The 15,344-nt window shown below is 50.2% G+C and overlaps 1 protein-coding gene across 6 annotated transcripts in view; it reads right to left on the minus strand.

Annotated features, from left to right (window-relative positions):
- The window catches only part of Daam2 (dishevelled associated activator of morphogenesis 2), a 149,454-nt gene that overhangs the window by 47,639 nt on the left and 86,471 nt on the right, over window positions 1-15,344 (minus strand). Inside the window, exons 1-2 of one of the 6 annotated variants that reach the window (XM_070023829.1) lie at window positions 4,932-5,006; window positions 2,023-2,112 (exon numbers count right to left, since the gene is read on the minus strand). The exons of 4 other annotated variants lie outside the window; for them this stretch is intronic. The gene's annotated coding sequence lies outside the window, so the exon portion shown is untranslated. Of the gene's footprint in view, window positions 1-2,022; window positions 2,113-4,931; window positions 5,027-15,344 lie in introns of those variants that run through there. One more of the 6 variants, XM_070023828.1, reaches the window with a different exon arrangement.

Here is a 15,344-nt window from a genome sequence, read left to right on the forward strand (position 1 = left end):
CAAGCATTTTGTCACTTCTTAGGGTGGGATCTCTAAGGTTCTAGAAGGACAGGCCTACTTGAAACCCATCTGCCCTCTCCACACCCCTGGGATGGGCATTATCCTGCTCACTGTGCGTTCTTATATTCCAGTTTTCCCTCTTAGCATCCTAAATCCAAAAAAAGAGAAGTACCTGGCTGAGGTCCAGAGTCTAGCTGGACATAAATCCTGGACTACAATGTAGGGAAGGGCAGCAATGGGAAATGAGCTGTTTCTTAGAAAGCAATTGTGGATAAAAAGGTAAAATTCAAGATCACCCCGAGTCGCCTCTCATTCTGTTCACACAGTTTCCTCTGTCCATTGATTTGTTCTAACAAATATTTGTTGCCCAACCGATTCCTGTGCTAAGAGCTAGAAAAATACACAGGAAAAAGGAATGCAGTTTGGTTTGGAAGGGAGAGGATTAAACAAATGAATATCCACAACAGGTGGACTTATAGTTATGACAAGGGAAGGACAAACAGTTGAGTGTGAGAAATGTTGACAGAACCTGTCTCATTGGGGATTCAGACCACCTGAGCCCTCTGCTCACTCTAGCATTGTACAGAGCAGAGAGGCTCCTAGAACTCAGGACTGGAAGACCACCTCAGGGTTACACAATCTTAACACACAAGGACAGGTTCATGGGGAACTGATTGATAGTACTTAATAATGCACAATCATCTTTAAATTACTAAAGTGTTTGGTGATTTTCTTTATCATTTTCTTTCTGGAATTTTCCATATTTCCTAGTTCTGAGATTTGATGATGATAACAATGCTGATTGTGTGTTCATGCATGTGTGTGTGTGTGTGTGTGTGTGTGTGTGTGTGTGTGTGTGTTGGTTCTGGGGCTTGAACTCAGGGTCTGGGTGCTCTCTCTTAAGTTTTTTTGGTTGTTGTTGTTTTGCTCAAGACTCTACTATTTGAGTCACCCAAGTCTACTTCCTTCATTAAAATGGTTAATTGGAGATAAGACTCTCAGGGACTTTCCCAGCCAAGCCTGCCTTTAAACTGTGATCCTCAGTTCTCAGCCTGAGTATCGAGGATTACAGGTGCCTGGCAGTTTTCATTGTTTTCCCATGAAAAATGTTAGCCGTAAGAGAAGCAGAATGGAGGAAACTAGGATCACACATAGCAGTGCTCTAACAGTCTACCCAAATGCGGGTGGGCAAGAGAGCATGGTTCCTTTACACCTTGTCTGTCGACGAGTTAATTAAACCCCATATCCTGCCTGCCGCTTGGATCTGTGCCACAAAATACACAAAGTGTTAAATATGCTGACTGAGATTAGTCACATCCCAATAGCTCATTATCCATTCAGGGGTCATAGACTCAACCACCATGGATTTTCCCACTCTTACTCTAAGCTGCCACTGCCTTTGGTACTGGACTGTTGTTGTTATGGTTGTTGTTGGGCTTGAACTCAGGATCTGGGCACTGTCCCTGAGCTCTTTTGCTCAAGAATAGCACTCTGCTATTGGAGCCATAGCACCACTTCCAGTTTTCTGATGGTTAAGTGTGGGTGAAGAGTCTCGCAGACTTTCCTGCCTGGGCTGGTTCAAACTGCCATCCTCAGATCTCAGCCTCCTGAGTAGCTAGGATGACAGGTGTGAGCCACTGGTGCCCGGCCTGGTACGGGACATTTACATTAGACACCACTCAAGCCTGGCAGAGCTGGAGTCTCCTACTTCAGAATCCCCTTGGGTTGCTCTTTGATTCCCATGTGTAATCTCTGATTCCTGTGTGGGCATCTTTTCTCCACAAATGTCAAGAATGTATCAAGCCCTAACTTCCAACTTGGTGCGGCCCCCACATGACTACATGCTGACACCAGGGCTCATCTTTCAGCTCCCCCTTTCCCAGCCTCCTGGAAAGGCTTCTTGGGTATATTGGTAGAAGAACCTGGCTCTGCCTTCCTTGTTCAGTAGCTCTCAAGGGTTCCCTCATCCAAGCAAAAGCCACCTCCTCCAATTCGTAGATGTGGCCACTGGGCGGGGCTCACCAATTCCACACCAACCGAGCCTCAAAGTCAGATCTTCATCCAATGGGGGTGGTGAGTACACGGGAGACCGGAACCTCCGTATGTGCACTGCTGAGGGTGGAAATAGAACATGACACAGCCACCTCAGTCACTTAAAGAGTTAAATACACATCTACCTATGATCCTCCCTTTCCGCTCCTCAATGTCTGTCCTGGAGAAATGAAAGAATGTGTCAATACAACAGAGTCTTTACGGATGCTCAGCACAACTTTGTACATAACAGCCCCAAATCAGAAGCAGCATCAATGTTCACCAGTGGGTGAATCAATAAAATGTATGGTAGAATATTACACAGAAGGAAAACAGAACAAATGGTTGTTTTATGCCTTCTGTGGTTGAATCTCAGAATAAGTATGCTAAGCAACATAAAGTAGAAGGGGGAAAAAAGAGTATATAGGTATATAGTAGGTGATTCTACTTACTTAAAATTCTAGAAAATGCTGACTAACCTTTAGAAACTAAAAATTGCCTGTGGAGGGGGGAGAGGGTGGGTCAGGGAGAGGGATGGCCTCAAACTGAGCCCTCTTCCTCTCCCCTGGCCCCTGCCTCCTTATAACAATGGTCACCATTCACGGCTCAGCCCACACAAGCATGAGGAGAAGCCAAGGTGTCCCCAGGGCTGAGTGAGGGGTGAGCACGAAGCCCAGGGGAACACACCCAGGCACAAAGATGGCTCCTCCCCTTGGAAGCCTTTAGATGCCGCACTGAACTGACTGCAGCTGGAGCCCCTGGGAAATGAGAATAGCAGGTACTTGGGGGAGGAGAGGTGGGGATGGAGATGGGAAGGGATGGGAGGGGAAACAAAGGAGGAGGCAACAATGCTTGATAAGAAATGTACTCATTATCTTGCCCATGTAATTGTAACCCCTCTGTACCGTATTTTCACAATAAAATATATAAATCAATCGCGCGGAAGACAGCCCGGGAATCCATGAGCATGTTGAGATGCATTGGGAATGGTGCCGTCTTCAGAGCAACGTATCAGGAGGAGGTGGAGCAGGCCCCATGGGGTAAAAGAGATGGCTGATACTTTATGCACTGAGCAACAACGGTAAGGGATGTTCAGTAAAGGCTGCAGGACAGAGGGAGCAGAAGGGAGGGCAGAGATGAATGCATGCTAGCACATGATTGTGCATGTGGGTGGTGTGCTAGTGTGCATGCTGTATGCATAGTGTGTGTGTGTACAGATTGTATGTGTGTATGTGTGGTAGGGGTATGTATGTATGTGTTGCTGGTACAGTCTATGTGCATGTATGGTAAGTGTGTGTACATAGAGTGATGTGTATATGTAGGCACTGGGTGTGTGGTGTGTGTAGGTATAGAATATATTTGTGTAGGCTGTGTGTTTATGTGTGTTACTTTGCAAGAAGCCAATCCCCAGGAGTGCTCTGACTTTCTAATCTAAGCAGAAAGGAGAGCCCGGCCATCAGCACCCCAACTCGATGAATCGAGGAAACGGCTCGATCACTGGAAAGCAGCCCCAGGCCCATTTCTCACCAGCCCACACCTATTTTACACAAGGAGTTGCACAAGCAACAAACTCTGCAGGGAAATGCTATGTCTCTACTTTGGTTCCTGGTGAGCCTCCTAATGGTTTGGGGGTAGGCCATTCGAAGGATGCTCTCATGCCCACAGAAGAAACTGTGTCCATTCATTCAAAGTGACCCAGTAAGGACAGGACTTCAAACTAGTGAGGACTCGGGTTCAAAACCATCAGATGAGGGCCAAACAGGACCTTTTTCCTGTATCACACTATCTAATTCCAGCCAACTTCCACTTAGCGTGTGTGTGTGTGTGTGTGTGTGTGTGTGTGTGTGTGTGTGTGTGTGTGTGTGTGTGTGTGTGTGTGTGTGTGTGTGTGTGTGTGTGTGTGTGTGTGTGTGTGTGTGTGTGTGTGTGTGTGTGTGTGTGTGTGTGTGTGTGTGTGTGTGTGTGTGTGTGTGTGTGTGTCCCAGCCTCTGTCTCTATTATCTAGTCTTCTATGAAGCCTGAGATAGAAAAACAACAACAACAACAAAAAATACAAATTGATGAGAATAGTATATCCCAAAGTATTACAATGCACCACAACTAAAATAATAAAAATAAAAATTCAACACATTTCTAGAAAGGATACTAACTTTGCCAAGAGCAAGGCCAGACTCAAAATTAGATACTTAATATTACACTTAACCATCCCAGCCATCCTGCAAAATAGTCTAGTGATACCTGTTTTTGTTTTTTTTTGTTTTGGGGTTTTTGTTTTTTGTCGGTCATGGGGTCTGAACTCTGGGCCTGGGCGCTGTCCCTCAGCTCTTCAGCTCAAGGCTACCGCTCTACCACTTGGGCCACAGCGCCACTTCCGGCTTTTTTTCTGCTTACGTGGTGCTGAGGAATTGAATGCAGTGCTTCATGCAAGGCAAGGCAAGCGCTCTACCACTGAGCCACCTCTGTTTTAAATAAGAAAATTAAGGCTCAGAGGTGGCCAGTGTTTTGTCCAAGTTGGTAAATCTGTTTATAAAACAGGTGCACCCTTTGCCCATCTGACTAAACCCCAAACTCAAAAACAGCCTTTCCACTGCACCGAGATGACCGTAGCACCCATCCTCATTTACAATGAGCCACGGCATCTCCTGTGGCCCCCGGGCCTCATGCTTCACCCATCTCCCAGTCCGGCATTCAGGAAAGAAGTGAACACTTGCAAAGAGCAGCCCGGTGCTCTAGCAACAGCCAGCAACCCGGCCCACATCTCACCGCATGATGCCAGAATCATTCAGCCTCTCTGGGCACACACTTGGCTTGGCCTAAAACTCAATTGCCATCCTGAAACTTGTCATAAGTTTTCAACAAGGAGCCCTGCATACTTGCCTTCTACATTGCCCACCACATACCTCGCAGTGGTCCTGCCCGTCTCTCCAGCAGCCAGCCAGCACTGACAGTGTGCCCCAGGAAATACAGCTCAGCAAAGCCACTCCTTGTGTGTTTCCAAAACTGTTAGTTACCCACAGTCCTTGAATGGGCAGGACCAAACAGACAAGTTACTTCTAATCTGGGTGGCTTCCTGCCCGCCCCGCCTTAATCTGATTCTCATTCATTGCCGGGCTATTCCTATCTCCCCATACACCTAACTCCTCTACTCCAAGCTCCCCAGCTTCCAATCACAGTGTCCCATTCTCTCCTCCCATTTCTCTGGGGACTGATATTTCCAGAGGGCACGGTTGTTCCGGTCTCCTACTCCCCAACCCACCCACTGGAACTTGATAAAAACTAACAGATTATATGAATTGCTGCATTTTTCTAGAATTGACTATCCTATCCACTCTAAGACACAGCAGGGAGGTTGATAGGGTCCCGTTAATCTTGCAGGAAGATCGTACTTCCTTTGGCCTTCTGCAATAGTTAATTCATAAAAGCGGGAGAATATCTTGGCTTGGGAATATCGCATCACAAGGGAAGGTTCTGCTCCCATTCTGTTGTTTCGATTCTCCTTCCATCCCATCCTGGGCCCACCTCTGTTTCCTCATCCAGTCCCTCCTATGCAGTAACCACTCCCACTAAGCATCCTTCCTTCCTAACCTCTCCTATTAGGCTACACTCCCCGCACCCCAACACCAAAAGTACTTCCTCTCTGCTGGGTTTGTAAGACACTTTGCTAAGATACTACTTTGTGGTCCCTCACATTATATAATGTTTCTTTTTGCATATATATGTGTATATATATATATATATATAATAGCAATTAATGAACTCCATTGTCTCCACCCCATCTAGACTCTGGCTTCAAGAGAGCAGCTTCTGATGCAAGGTCCTAGAAACAGTGCGTCCTCAGTCCTCAAAGATCTCCCTGCACGAATGAACTCTACAGACAATGTGGAGAGAAACAAGAGAAAGGGATTCGCTCCCCAGAAATCCACAGATCAAGATGCACTGGAAACCTGAACTGCTTTGTTAAAAGTTAAAAAAAAATCAGTACATAACCTAAAAGTAAGCCAGGGACACGGTGGGTTGGGAGGAGTGGATAAGAATCTTGACAATGGTGACGTTGATCAGAATTCACTGTGTTCATAAATGGCTTTAGCGCATGGCAACTCCTTTGTACAACTACTCAAAGCCAATAGAAATCTTAAAAAAAATCAATCGATAAAATGAAAATAAGTAAACATCTTCGTGCAGATCCAAGGGACTCAGACCCCTTCAGTATTTTCTCCTCTGCAGTTTGCAGAAGACATCCAGACCTGTGCCAAACACTCTGCCACACCAGGCAAAGGAACACCCCTCCCTAAACCTGTTGGTTACAGCAAACTTGAAATAGTCCAGGTGAATGCAAGATGGTAATATCGAACTTGGGAATTCCCAGGTGAACATGGGATATTTGATATCTGTTGCTCTCGTTTCCAATTTTTAATGTCCAACGTCTTTGCCTCTGTCTCTGTCTGTTTTTGTTTGTCTTTCTCTGACTCTGACTCTGTCTGTCTGTCTGTCTGTCTGTCTGTCTGTCTGTCTCTCTCTCTCTCTCTCTCTCACACACACACACACACACACACACACACACACACACACACACACACACACACACACACACACACACACACACACACACACACATACAGAGGGTTTTCTCTTTTGTAGATTATCCAGTCTCCACATCAGGTACCTCCCCTTGGAAGTGCTTCCTGTGGCAGCCCAGCAGAGTGAACTCGGGCCCCTCTCCGCCTCAGGGTCCTGACGGATGCCGGGCGTGCAGAGTCCTGGGAGTCAGGCCACAGCGTTGCCCTGGCCTCACCCCTCTCTGAGCTTGCATGTTCTCTAAGTGCCAGGCGCTGTCATCTCTCACTGGTCTGGCGGATCTCCAGCCCCGCCTGGGCTGAGCCCTTTCTTCTGGACTTCACTGCTCTCCTGCCTTTCTCGTGGTCTTAAATCAAAACCACTCCTCAAGCTACCTGTCTGCACCACTGCCTGGCTTTCCTAGCGCTCCTCTCTCACCTCTACTCCTTCCCCACCCGAGACATGACTCTCAGGTTGGAGAGCAGCAAGCCGCTTTCTCGCCCGCTCTCCACAGTCTCTGGTGTACAGAGGAGACTCCATGGGCCTAACTGGTAGGCTTGGTCAGGCTGGTTATAGGGATGGCTTTGCCACCAGCCAGCATATGGCCTTGGTTTCCCCAGCCTGTCCAGGGCTCTGCTTCTGCAACTGCTGAACAGGGAGGGACATGGGTGGCACTGAGTTCAGGTGTTCTTGTGAGTTGACTATGGACACCTGGAAATCCTGCGTTCCCCCTCCCCCCCACCCCCACCCCCTTTGCAGGATGTGGTCAGGTGGGCTGCTCTCCTGTCTCCTGTTGGTGTGCGGGGATGGCTTCCTTGAGAAGCCTGGGAGAGGGAGGGTAGAATGCAAGCAAAACCACTAGGAGACAGAACTCAACTCAAAACAGAACCAAGACACGCTGCACGCAGGGACGTGAGCTAGAAATAGAGCAGAGGCCAAGACCCAGACGTGAGGAGGAACGGGGAGAGCGAATCGTGGGCAGAGGACATGGGTCGGCGCAGCGCGGCTGGCAGAGGGACTGGGATTCGAGCACCCGAAATAGAACCGCCTTCTCCCAAAAGCTTGCAATTTGCTTCCCCGCCCCTCCTCCTCCCCTGCTCTGGGCCACACTCCACATGCCTGTGTCCAGACTCATTTGTTTAAACTTTCCCCATTGCCATCCCTCCCCCAGGGACTCCAAGAATCTCAGCAATGCCTCTGGACCTAAGTGCTGGGGGCGGGGAGGGGGAGGAGTGAGATAAAAAGGGGGGAAATCCTCCACTCGCTAGACCCGAGTCTTCATGACTTCCCACCACCCTCTCCCGGCTCCCCAAAGATGGCCAGGAGTGGCAGCATTGCAGTGGTCACCCGGTGAGAACTTCCCAAAACAGGATACCGAGGGCTTTCCCTCCCCACCATCCAACCACAAGGCCCTCTCCGCCACCTGTGCCAACCCATGCCTAGCCCTCCTTCATAGCCACGCCCAGGGCTTTTCCTCTACATTAGTTACCCAGACATGGCCCTGACAGAATGCACATGGCACCAGCAATTTGAGGGAGGAAGGATTTATCCGGGTTGTCATGGTTTCAGAGCGTTTGGTCTGTGGTCACGTGATACCCTGTGCCTGTTTATGAGCAGCATCATGGCAGTGGGAGCGTGTGGCTTTGTGGCATACAGGAAGCAGAGACAGCAACAAGAGAGGGTCTCAGAACAAGACACAGCACCCAAGTGACCGACTTCCTCCAGCTAACCTCTACCTCTTCAAGTTTCCAGAACCTTCCAAAATACTGGCTATCAGCTTGGGGTCCAAACATTCCACACATGTACCTGGGGATGAGGTGGGGGTGGGAGGGGAGAGGAGGAAACTAAACCATAACACATGAACCACGCATGATTGCCAAAGTCCCTTTCTCCACATGTTTGTTCATTCATACATTTGTTCATTCACAAATGTTCCCCTAGTCCCTACTTCATAACCAGCCACCATGTGGCACACACGGCAGGGACGTGGAAAGCACAGAGCCTCTGCCCTCTTTCAGGGAGCAGGGGAGAGCACTAGATTTGGAGTCAGGAGACAAATGAGTTCACACTCTTCCAGAAGAGAAAATGAACAGCCCCTCCTTGTTCTTTCCCCCACATGGCAAGCCCTCCCCTAACCCCTCTGTCCCGGACCTATCCAGCTGAGATCTACTGGATCTTCTCAAAATCTTCTCAAACAGCCTCCCCCCCCCCCCCCGCCCCCGCCACATACACACTTCCTATCTTTGTAACCTTGGCAGGAGGGCACAGGGAACAGCCAGGACTGGAGAGTCAGACTGTCTCCCTGCAAGTCCCAGCCTGACATCTCTTCTATAGGGGCCATGTTGACAAGTTACCAAACCTCCCTGGGCCTCCGTGTCCCCATCTGAACATGAATATTCAAATACTCCTCTGCCTCATCAAGCAGTGCCCGGTGACCAGGGCCCGTGCAGATAACGGCACACCTTCTCTGTGAGCTCTTGCGCAAGTACACAGACCCAACCCTGGCTCTGTCTATACCATCTCCCTTCATTTCCCACTCAGACTCATCACCATCAGACAGGCTGTTCCACACAGGGATTTCCTCTCTGCCAGCAGAATGTGAGCTCCATGGGACAATTCTACCCATCATTCATGGCAGGAGCTAGGACTCGTGGAAAAATGGAGTTGATGTCTTCACCCCCCACATGGATAACACATGGCCACTCCCCCCTTGCCATGTGATTGGAGGAATGCTAGCTGGTTGGAGATGACCAGTGTCGGGCTGATTCAGACAGGGCCCGAAATGGTTAACCCTCGACTCTTCCCCATCCCACCCCCCTCCAGCCCCCATCAAAGCTGGGCTGGGCTGCAGCCCCCTGGCAGCTATCCAGGTGCAGCAAGCTTGTCAGAGGTGCATGTGCACAGAGCTACCCTGGTCCTGATGTGGTTTTGACACCACCCCGCCCTCGGCAGCTGGAGTTTCCCCACCCCTCCTGCTGTGAGTGGCTGCCTAGGCCTGGAGCTCTGGGGAGGGCAGGAGCTGAGCAGTGGGAACCTCTGCCTGCCCGGGTCCCACGCCACATCCTGGCCTCAGAGGAGGTGGGCCCAAGGCCTGAGCTTGCTTCCCAGCTATTCCCACATGGCCTGCCGTCAGCTGGGCTGCCACAGGGCTCCAGGGACAAGAGAGTCACTCTGTCCTTACTCACAAAGAAAGAAAATGCAGCTCTCTGCATCGGGAGGGTCTAGACGTAGAACCCAGCACCGTGAGTCCTGACACCCACCTGTCTCCAGTCCGGGAAGCCCATGGGTACAAGAGCTAATGAACCTTGTGTTGCCAGATCACAGAGAACAAAGATAAGAACCATGACTCTAATCAGAGCCTTGTCGCATTGCTCTAATGTCTCACAATGGTCTCATTGCTCAGCCACTTCCCTAAGAGCCCATCCCCCTGCATGGCTGACTGAAACCCAGCATTAGGTCTCAGCATCCGTCATTCCACACTCATCTACGGACCCCCTCACCCCCGCCCCATTCTCTGAATAGTCTTAGGCACTGCTTGTAACCAGTAGGACACAGGCCTGGTCAGTACAGGTGCCCCGGGGGAGCAAGGCGGGGTGTGAGGGCAGCTGTCTCTCTACCCAGGTTGTGATGCACAGGGCAGACACGTGAGCACAGATGAATGACTTCCAACTGAACCTGGGAACATGGACCAAGGCGCTGTGGGGCAAGCCTTTGGGGAGAAAGGAAGAGTCAATGCGTGGGGATGTATTTCTCACCGTGAGCTGGCCAGGGTGGCACCAGGGAGGGCTTCCTTCTGTCAATCTGTAGGGATTGTATGAGACACTAAGCCCTTGGAGGGCAAGGAGCATGTTTCTATCTGGATCATCAGTGCCTTGAATGGGGAGAGACACCCATGCAAGAAGGACGGGCTTTGGGATGTGCGTCCGGAGCAGACTTGCTGGAGGAAAGATGGCCCTGAAGAGATCTGGCTCCTCCTCTCCTACCCACACTGACATCCACCAAAAAAAAAAAAAAAACCAACTCCAGTTGCTCCAGTTCCTCTCCATGAGGAGGAAAATCATCCCAGGCTGTGACTCCATCTAGAGCCAACCAAGGTACCTCTCTTGGCCTCCAGCATGGGAACAACCATTAGGAGTCTGTGTGTTTCTGCCAACTTCCTCTCGCAGTCACCTGCCTGCCCCAGCACCCCCTCGGGACAATGGTCAGGAGCAGACTGAGAGAGGACCAGATGTGTGTGATGCAGTATCTGCACAAAATGGTGCCTGAGACCCTGCATCAGGAATACACAGTCAGTTCCAGGCACCTGCCGTGGACCACACACATGGAGAAGATGCCAGTTACAGAGGTCCATTCAAACATGATCTCCCGAGACTGTCACCTGGGCAGATGATCCAAACATCAGACTCTGCTACGGTGACACTCTCTTAACACATCTGGTTCTTATCTGTATATTCACTCATTCACTCATGAATGCAGCCAATATTTAGTCGAGGAGCCCAATTCTGTCACTAGGATTATGCAAGCATATATTCAAACTTACTTATCACCATGGTGACACTGACGGGGGCGGGGGTGGGGGGTGAGGGGTTGTGACTCTACCTCCATGAAGGGATTAATGCCTCAGAAAGGCTGGAGGGAGCTAGTGTAGGCTATTTTTGCCCTTTGTCTTTCTACCAGCTAGGAGATGGCCATCTTGGAAACAGAGATCAAGTTTTGCCAGAAACTATCCCATGAGTGCCTTGAATTCAGACTTCACAGCCTGAAGAACCATTCGATGTCACTTCCTGTTATTTACAAATTGCTGGGCCTATGGTATTTTGTCATAGCAGCACAAGAGGACAAAGATAGAGTAGGATAGTACGTTGAAGCTTGCCAGATCCTTGCATTCTGGAAGCTTCTGGGCAACTGAGCAGCATCGTGGTTTTTTTCACCATTGGGCGGACCCTTGCCTTGGGGGAAGGGTTGGAGAAACATTCCAGAAGTGGTGGCATTTGAGCTGTAGTTTGAAGAGTGGCCTCCTGCTCTCTAGCATGAATCTTCAGGAAGAGGAGGAGCGCAGCCAGTGAGCCTGGACAGCTCAAGCACAGATGGCCTGGGAAGCCAGGACTTCATCACATCCGGTCGCTCTCTTTAGATTCCTAAACTGGGTCTGGAATCTTCTAAACTTCTCCCTGGTCTGCTTCCACCAAGGGAGGTCAAAAGAAAGCAAACTTCACTGTCAAGAAGAGGAGGGATATGGGGCGCCGGTGGCTCGCACCTATCATCCTAGCTACTCAGGAGCCTGAGATCTGAGGACCGTGGTTCAAAGCTAGCCCAGAGTAGGAAAGTCCATGAGACTCTTATTTCCAATAAACCACCAGAAAACCAGAAGTGGCGCTGTGGCTCAAGTGGTAGCGTGCTAGCCTTGAGCAAAAAGAGCACAGGGATAATGCCCAGGCCCCAAGTTCAAGCCACAAAAGAGGGGAGCGCATGGATACCCCAAGGAGAGGAGCTGGGGGCCATTTACCTCTGAAGTCCAGGGCACCTCCACAATACCCATACAGAGCGGAGGTGTGAGAATTGATCTTCTCTGAAGCAAAAAAATGTCATTCCACAAACTCAGCCCCAATCCCTGTTCCTCCCTGGATGGCTGAGCCTTCCTATCCACAATTTTTTTTTGGGGGGGAGGGGTCCGGTCGTGGGGCCTGAACTCTGGGCCTGGGCACTGTCCCTCAGCTCTTCAGCTCAAGGCTAGCGCTCTACCACTTGAGCCACAGTGCCACTTCCGGCTTTTTTCTTTTTGCTTATGTGGTGCTGAGGAATCGAACCCAGGGCCTCAGGCATGCAAGGCAAGCGCTCTACCACTGAGCCACCTTCCCAGCCCTGGCTGAGCCTTCCTAACCTGAACTCAGCAACCCCTTTCTCTGATTCCTGCCTCATGGGCACTGCACAGCCACCTGGAGGCACGGGATGTTGAAAGCACGGCTGAAGATGGCGATGCCCCAGAAGCAAGCCAGGTCATGCCCCAGGACCCTCAGCCCAACTCAGGTCTGAGCTGTGTCGAGAACCCCTTCCATCCAATTCACAGCACAGAACCCTCCACCATCCAACAGAGCAGGAAAACCCTGGCTGGTTCTTTCTGTTAAAGACAGTGTATGTACTAGAAATGATGACCAAAAGAAAAACACAATATAAAAATAAAACGTTTGGGCTTGGAGGCATGGCTCTGTTGGTAGAGTGTTAGCCATTGAGCGAGAGTGTCAGGTATTGTGTTCAAGTTCTGCTCTCAGACCAACAAAAAAAGAGTAAACAAATATTAAAAATTACCAAAATATTAGCCAAGATTCCCTAAGTATTGGAAGGAACTTAATTAGGGTTGAAGCTATACCACCTCTCTCTTTCCAGTAGGATCTCTACTATTCTAGAAACTAACAACTTCTTCTGGTCTTTATTTCAAGTTTTCTCTTGGAAGCTTACAGTATACTTCGAAATGAAAAGGAAGGAAGGAAAGAGAGAGAGAAGGAAAGAAGGAAGGAAGAAAGGAAAGAAGGAAGGAAGGGAGGGAATGAAAGAGGAAGGGAGGGAGGGAGAGAACAAGGGGAAGGAGGGAAAGAGAGAGAGAGAACGGTGCCTCTCCTAAAGCCCTCTGCAGGTTCAGATCGCCACCCAGATGCACCTTTTGAGAGCCTGGCTTTCCCCAGGAGGCAGTGGCCGAGCTCACTAATGGGCTTCGCTCGATGAGCTAGGAAGTGAGGCACTGACTCACACAGGGACAAAGCCCTGGGATCCCCAGCAATAAGGTGGACGCTTTCAGAGGCTAAAAAGCATCTGCAACCAACAGTCAGTGGGGGATCCTCTCCCTATTTTTCCAGTCACTCCAGATACCAAGAGCAGACTGTGCAGCCATTTCCTCCCTGGGCCTCTTGGTGCAGATGTGACTTTTCCCTAGCATGTTTTAGGGTAGCCGGATTCCCAAGGCAGCAGCGGCACAAGATAGATGTCTGGAGGAGGAGGAGGCTGGTCCACTGTGCCGGGCCCGCCATGCGCTTTGATTAATATTTACCAACACAGCCATACCCTTGGGATACTTTAAAAAAATGGTACAGCTGCATTTCCCATTTGAAACTGGAGGTTCACAAAGCCCACACTATCTACCTGGCCATCTAACAGTTGTAGGGCCAGGCAGGGTCTCTATCCTGGGGGCGTGCAAGGTTCGAGCTGTGAGCTTGGAGAGAATCGCACAGGCAGGCCTGCATGCTGGGGGAGGGGGTGCATATACACACAGTGGGTCGGTCCCCTTTGTATTCCTACAGCCCCAGACCCAATTACACTGCAAGGGGCATACAGGGGGACACCCACTCCAAGTGATGGAGACAATAGGCACCCTGCAAATGTGCTGCCAGGCTCAGCAACGGCACCCCAGGCAACTGGGCTGCTTCTGAGATATGGCTAACAGGTGCTCTCTCCGAGAAAGAAAATCCTTCGGCGTGCACCAAAGCTCTGCGCGGACCAGCAGCCCCTTTGAGCTGGACTCTGCCCCCCATACACACACACACACACATTGGTAGATGTCAGTTCAGCTACACGGGACCCCAAAGCCATCCCCGGATCACCCCCTCATTACTCGTCTCTAGTAGACAGGCAGTTGTGATAACCTGACTACACAAAAGACTAGCAAGTCCCAAGAATATCTCTTTTGTGTCTCTCCTCCGTTCCCTAGCCAGCTGGCCCTTCTCCATGGCCTTCACCCTGTCCAAACACATCGTGGAGGGGGTGGGAAGAGGAAAAACTGTTCTCTGCTCCCTGCCAGGAGTTGACTCCCCAACCATGTGCTTTCCTGGGCACCTTGTCTTACTGAGAGAGCATCAGCAGGTGGGCACTGGCTCACCCATGCCTCTCCAAGGCCACTCTCTATTCACACACTGGAGGGACGGGCCTCTCCAGTATGGAGGGCAAGTACCTCTGTTTCCAGCTGGAGAACCATCTCTGTCAGGGACCAGCGTTTGTTTTTTTTAATTAACTGAAAAAGCTAACATGGGAGCCCAGGCCTGGCAGGGGCTTGGCTCTCAGTAGCTGCTAGGAAGAACTAAAGAAGCCTTGCTTTGGAATCAAAGTTCTCTCAGGCCCCATACAGGGCATCAAAACAAACAGGGACACTTGATCTTGGGGTGCAGGGGCTAAGCATGGCTCAGGTTACAGTGACAGTGATGGATTTAGCTACAAGATGCTTCAGTGCCCAACAGGTGATGAGATCCTGATCGCCCAAAATGGCACAAGAGAGCCCCCAACCTCCCCCCACCCACCTCTCACCCCTCCCTGTGGCAGCCTAGGCTCCAAAGAAGGAGAGGTCATCCCGGTTTATTCCAACAATGTTTCCTGTCAGGCAAGGAGCTTGAATCCCTTGTGGAGATGACGTTAGGAAACAATCTCTCTCTGGTGTAGCGTAAAAGGCATGCACAAAATGAGGCAGTCACAGCAAAAAGCAGGAGAGGAGAAGGTGAGGATGAGGAGCATGATGAAAATGTGACACTAATCAAGATGCACTTTGAATAGAAACTCCTCTGTACAGTTACATAAGGAGAGAGAGAGAGAGAGAGAGAGAGAGAGAGAGAGAGAGAGAGAGAGAGAGAGAGAGAGAGAGAGAGCGAGAACGCGCACTTGGTGCTGGTAGCTCATGCCTGTAATCCTAGCTACTCAGGAGACTGAGACCTGAGGATTAAGGTTCAGAGCCAGCCTGGGCAGGAAAGTCCATGAGACTCTTCAATTAACCAGCCAAAAAA

The sequence above is a fragment of the Dipodomys merriami genome, unplaced genomic scaffold, assembly GCF_024711535.1.
Source record: "Dipodomys merriami isolate MVZ:Mamm:240054 unplaced genomic scaffold, mDipMer1.0.p SCAF_16, whole genome shotgun sequence".
Lineage (NCBI taxonomy): Eukaryota > Metazoa > Chordata > Mammalia > Rodentia > Heteromyidae > Dipodomys > Dipodomys merriami.